Source organism: Calonectris borealis, chromosome 26 (genome assembly GCF_964195595.1).
Source record: "Calonectris borealis chromosome 26, bCalBor7.hap1.2, whole genome shotgun sequence".
In the NCBI taxonomy this organism is placed as follows: domain Eukaryota; kingdom Metazoa; phylum Chordata; class Aves; order Procellariiformes; family Procellariidae; genus Calonectris; species Calonectris borealis.
Window position 1 is genome coordinate 5,639,487 of NC_134337.1, and position 6,530 is coordinate 5,646,016.

Consider the following 6,530-nt stretch of genomic DNA (forward strand, 5'->3'; position numbering starts at 1 on the left):
AAAATATGAACTTATCTTCTCTGGATTTTTAATCGTCATGTTATCGGGTGATAACATGATCTTTGTTACTGTACGGTATTTACCTTAGAAATCGCTACAGATAGATAAGAGAGATGTGCAGCGGTCTGAATTACACTTTAATCTAAAAGTTTGTTGAATAAAAGCCAAAACGGCAACACCCATCCAACTCAAGCCCTGTACTTCAACCACTACAATATATGTTAACCCCTATGGTTGAAGCCCCCACTTACAGCCAGCAAACCCCAGACAAGTGGGGGCAAGGGCTGAGCAGGGACCCATACACAATTTTCTCCTATCCTGGTGAGTTTGGAGCAATTCTCCAGGCACTGCTCTCCTCTCGCGTACACGCCAATGGCTTGCTCCAACACACAGTTCACGGGAGTCTGGTGCACACAGCAGCAATCACAAGTTACCCACACCAAGGAGAGAAAATATTATATATATAATAAATAAAATACGTTATTATATCTACTGTTCTTCTATTATACCATCTCGTCCAGGGTTCTCCTACCACAGATCACACAGATTGTACAAATCAAACGACCCCGGACGCCCTGCGATACGCTCCCAGGAGCTGGGAGGTCACGGCGGGGAAGGTTACAGCCTGCAGCAGCACCTGGGGCTGCAGAAATACCGAGGCATTTATGAAAAAAAAATAAGCAAACTCCCCCCCAAAAAGCTGGAGCTTTTATTTTCAGGGCAGGAAGCATCTGTATTTCGGACTAGTGACTCGATATCCGTTACAGCGCCGGCGGATGCCGATGGAGTGGGTTTGTCCGCTGGCAGCGAGAGGGGCCGGGGCTGGCTGGGCTGCTGGTGTTGGGACCTAACCTAGGAGAGCACATACAGCCGTGGTGTACGGGGACAGCAGCGACAGAGGGGTCCTACTGTTTCCCAGTGCCACTGCAGCTCTGGCAGCACGGAGGAGCTCTATTCCCAGCTATCTAGACAAAGAGAAATTTATCACTGAAGGTGTACAACAGCGTTCACACAAAACTACGCTGGGTCTCCTTTTGGGAAGGGTTGGCCGGCCGACGGCCAAAGGGCAGCACTGACCCCGAAGAGCATCTTCCCCCACGGCCAGGACCAGCCGAGCAGAGCGGGGCATTGCTGTCTGTGTTATGGGCCCGTGGCAAGGTCCAGGAGTCATTTCTGCTCCACAACCAGCTCTGTTAGAGGCTGTTCTAAGGCAGTTTTCTGTTTATGCAGACAAAGCCTGCTTGGGGACAATGAGAAGTGATGCTTTTTGGCAGGAGGGCCAGCGCAGCAATGGGCAACGGGACCGCTTGGTGCTGCTGTGTCAGAGCAGCCACCGGCGCTGGTACTAAAAAGCCTGGCTTTCAGTAAACACAACTTCGAGTACCGGCAGTTCAGGCGAGGACACGGCAGCAGCCAGCTCCGGGATTTGTTGAGCCCCATTAGGTAGCTGGAAAACTACAAGAGCTCGGCTGGGTTTCAGATAAAGGCGCACAGAGAACAGGCTGCGAGCGCCGAGGAGGTTGGTGGGGCTCCTGCGAAGCCTGCGGGCTGGCTGGGTCAGAAGGACCGGCCCGTAGCTGTTTGCAGCTCCCCAGAGAAAGGAGGAACTGACTGACAGATCTACTGAAGATCAGTACGAAAGAATGCCACAATGCCCCGTTCAAAGCACGCGGTGTACTGAAATGTGATCCCATTTCAATGCAAGTCTCTGTGAGAGCTAATACATACATTAAAAAAAAAAATACTGCAGACAATTGCCAATCCATTCTCGAGAATGCTGATAGCAATTCTCCAAGGCAGGTCAAATTTACTAGGTATTTTGGAAAGAAAGCTAGGTTGAAACCCTGTTATTTTATATTTGTTTGCTTTATCTCTAAAAGATTCCCTTTGTACCACCATCCACAGTGGTTACAGCAATTTAAAGACTGGCTTCAGCAAATGTGCTTTGACATCAACAGGTCTTCTCCTATGTTAAGGTCTAAGCATGCCCCTTAAATACACTATGGAATTGGCATCCAAATTGGTTTTCAGTGTCAGACGACAGACACCAGTAACCCTCACGATGTGAGACAAAGTGGACAGTTCATTTAATTCCCTGCCCCTGAAGAACAAACACCACAGTTCGTTTTCAGTTGGCCTCGGGAAACCCTGCCCAACACACCGGGGCAGCAGCAGCCAGCTGAGCCCACCACCCCTCTTCTGTGCGAGCAGGAACGACCCCAGCCACGGCAGCAGCTCCCCTGGAACAGAGCAGGGAGGAACAACGCACCCAGGACGGCGTGGTAGGTCCTGGTGCGTGTCTGTCACCCACTGAGCTGGGGCAATGTGCGAATTCATGCGAGTACCTCCCCGAGATCTCCTGAAGCAGCTCCGTGTCACGGCTGTGGCTCAGACAGCAGTGCCTGCTGGCGATGACAGTGGCTGACAGGTATGTGCTCTTGTAACACGGGACAAACCCAGCCGTGGGTGCAGCCCGTGGGTGAGCCTGCAAGCTGCCGGCTCCCCGACCTGCTCTCCGCTGTGGCAATATTGTTGGCTCCCATCCCCTGCAGCCTTTACAGCGGGGAGGTACCCCCAGCCCCGTGTGCTATCATACGTGAACCTGGTCCCACGGACACATGTGCCAACTTACACAGGCACCGGCAGCGCAGGGTGTCTGCACACACCGAGTTGTATGTCCCACTACACTAACCCACGCGACTTTCCGCTCTGTGCATCTGTACGTGCACAGACATACTCCCCCCTTCTCGCAGCACAGGGGATCCCTACGCCATGTCCACGGCTGAACAGCCAAACCCTTCCGGAGGAGAGAGGGATTTGTCACAAGCCCTCGCCCTGAGAAGCGGCCATCTGCCCCACGCAGCCGCCGAAGCTCACCCGCCACCGCTGGCAATTCCCGTCAAAGTCCCCGTTACATGGAGCTGGTTTGATCATTGGGCTCAACCTCCCAGCTGAGGCTTTACCTTGTGTCCCTCCAGGCACAACGGGATCCAGCAACTATCGGTTTCAAAGATGGAAGCACTCAGCATCATCTGCTGAAAAGCATATGCAACACGCACCTGGGGAAAGGAACTCTGCAGCTATCTCATCCGTAGAGATTCACTGCAGAGCTCAGGGAGCTGCAGCAGTGGGAGCAAGAGCAGGATTCAACCACACAGACATTTCCTTGCCTGACACTGCGCAGCAGCAGTAGAGGCTAACACCTGGGGGACCCGAGAGGAGAATTCAGCTCTGTCACAGCTACTGCAAGGTGTTTGGACCCAGAGGCGATGCCTGTTCATGGGAACGAAATGCTGGAGGAGAAGCATAACATCCTTTTCACATCAAGTTATTTGCTGGATCCTTATCCTATTAGCCAGGATCCCTGCACAAACCAAAATGGCATTTTGGAGCCAGCCTGCCATCCCACCAGCACGGTCCAGCACCGCCTGGGCAGGGCAGGCCCCCGGCTGCAGCAGGATGCCTGCTGGGAGGTGCTGGTCCAGCCTGGGCTCAGCCCATGGATGCCATCTGCCGTTCAGAGCACTGGGAGGAGAATGGGAGCCCGTCCAGCACCGTTCAGCCCAAACAAGCTCAGCACTGCTTAAAAACAAACAACCCTACATACACAGTCAGGGTGCGTCTGATTCACCTCCCTGCTCCCCAGCCTTGGCTCACGGTCACATCTCCATCACCTGGAGGGCAGGCACAGCCCTTTTGTTTCAAACAAAAGCAGATTATCTCCTGCAGCCTCCTATTTCCCACAGCAGTAGGAACAACACAGAGGAGGGCAGGATTCAAGGTGTAGTTGTGAGAACCATCAGTGGAGAGACTTAATCCTCCAGCTTGTGTCTGCCAGCATGCTAGAACTAGTGAATGCCACCATCAAGCCCACAGAGGTAATGGGAAAGCTTGGAGGATTTCCCCTGCTCCTGGAGGGAATCTCAACCCACTAGAAGGGATTTCCCACGAGCCAAGAGGAGCCAGGGAACGGCTGCTGGTTCTCAGAGGCCGGGTGGCTGGCAAGAAGGTGGCTGTTGCTGGAGTCCCACAGTATCTCCTTCCAGTCTTTGATGAGCCTAGAAGCAACTTTAAATAACCTGGTGCTGCCTAACAGCTCGCTGCTGATTGCACCCATCATCCCCACGAGAGAGATGCCCTTGGTCCAGAGGAGGTCCATGGATGACCCCCCAGAGAAGTCTAGCAATAGCAGGGGAGCCCAGGAGGGATTGGGGGTCAGGAATGGCACATGACCGAGCCATTTTTGAGGTGCAATGCGAGTGCTGTGGATGGGATGTATGCTTACCTGCCTCTGAGTCCCTGCAATTAGGTTGCTTTTGCTTAGGGTCATTCACACTGCATACATGGACATCTGGGGTGGACACTCAAACAGCCCGTTCAGGGCAAGAGGCTGTAACATACTCAGTGCTTTGAATTAAGGGTTGATTTTCCCTGGCCTCTGCAGCAGTCTCACTAAATCTCTTATCCCATGACTAATTCGCAGAGTTCCTCCAGCCTCATCTTGGGCTGCTCTGCCACCCAGCAGAACAGCTCAAAAGCATGCTTAAAAGTTTGAAACCTTTTCTTGAAACAATTAAAGGAGATTGGTTTGAAAACACAGCCAGGTTCCTTCAGCGGGGTCAGGCAGCGGCAGAGCCCAGGAGGCCCCTCAGCTGCATCAGGGACCAGGCTGAACTCCAGCCACCAAAAGCCAAATCAGAGGGGCCGTACCGAGGTGATGGGCTCCCACAAGCAAAGCCCAGCTCAGGGACAGATCAGACCTAGCCTCTAATCCTAGCTTCTGCCACTGACCACATAATTACAGGTATGACTCTTCTCACCTTCCTGCTGCCTGGTTACCTCTGTGTGTTTGCTAAGCCATTTATGATCTGCTGGTAAAAAGCAGACGATGTTATTGCCAGGGAAAGTGCTTCAATTCTTCAGGTACGGAGGTCTCTGAGTGGGTGTTATCTGGAAGCACGGTGCAGCGGAGGCGTGCTGGAAGTGTCTGAAGTCTCAGCAGCTGCCTTTCCCAGCAGATTTTGGGGAGAAGCCAGCAGACAGAGTGGAGGTGGCTGCAGATCATGCTGGGGATCACGGTGAGAGCTCACGGCTGCTCGGGAAGCCCCCCAGCCCCTGAAATGGGGATAGACATGGAAACAAACTCCTGGGGGAGCTGCTCAGGGTGGGAACTACGCCTGGAAATGTCCAAATGATATCTAGGTTTCAAGCTCTTGTAAAAACTTGGCTCTGCACAGCACCGCCATGGGGGAAAAGCACCCCCAGGCAGGAGCACCCCATGCCACAGAGCTGGGGACACAGCGGCTCTGGGGACACACCAGGGATCCTGTTTGGTGACGAGAGCTTGGGTTTCACTACAAAGGCAGCTGACCCGGACCTGCTTCTCTCTATACTGCGACTCAGAGAGCTCCTCTTTCTCTCCCTCTCTAAATGCTCGGCACATCCCCAGCTTTGATTACTGACCGTCTCCCCCCAGCCTTGTCCCCAGTCCCTGACATCTCTTTATTAAGTCCTAGAGCGGGTTTATTCCCATGACGCGGCTTTGTCTGTCACTCTCTTCAGCCTTTCTGGAGGGAGAAAGCAAAGGATCAGCCCCCAGCTGTGCTGCAGCCAGACAAAGGGAGTGGATTCCTCCTCCCCTTGCTCCAGCTTAACAAAGCCAGCACAACAGCACGGAACCCTGAGCCTCAACCAGCGCGGCCTCGCTGCGATGAACAGGGCTCAGGGCTAATGAGAAAGCAAGAGCAGAGGAGCATCAGGCTGTGCTGCGTGTGGGAAAGATTTCTTAAGGACAAAGGAAAACACTTCATTAATAGGTAGAGACTCTCGGCTGTGCAGGGGCAGCTGAAATGGAGATCTGCTGTGCCAGGAGACACAGGGTTTGTTCTGGAGGAGTAGAAGGCTTCCTCTCTCCCTCCAAGCCTCCTCCAATTTTTACATTTTCTCAAAGGGATGTTTTATTAGCCTTCTGGGTTCAGGAGGCAGCACCCCCAGGGCAGTACATGCAGAGAGGGGTGCTCGTAGCACCTTCCCCCAGCTCTGCTAGACCCAGCAGACCTTTAACCATCCGGGGATGCCGTTAAGACAGAAATGCCTGGCCCCGGTGCCCTGCTCACCATTCCCCCAGCTTCACCCCTCAGCAGATCTCACCCTGGAGTCCTCCGCGACTGCACTATGTCAAGAATATCTCAGCTGGGCTCCGTGCTCCTCACCAGGGGCCTGGAGCACAACGCAGCACCGCTGCGGGCAGCTCCTCCACCCCGGCCGGAGCAGCACGTCTGCGTCAGGGGTAGAGCTCCGTTCTGCAGTTCCATATTTGCATTTATACAACCTTCCAAAACCCAGTGCTAACCGAACAAAGCATCAGGACCACAGATGGGAGCATGACAGGGGATGGCGACAGACACTGTTATGCCTATGTACGCAGCCAGAGACAAGCAGGTGGGATGTAAATAATTAGCGAGCAGGTTGTTAGCTGCGGAGTCGGTGCCTTTCCCCTTTCATCTGAGCTACGCGGCACTTTGAGATCA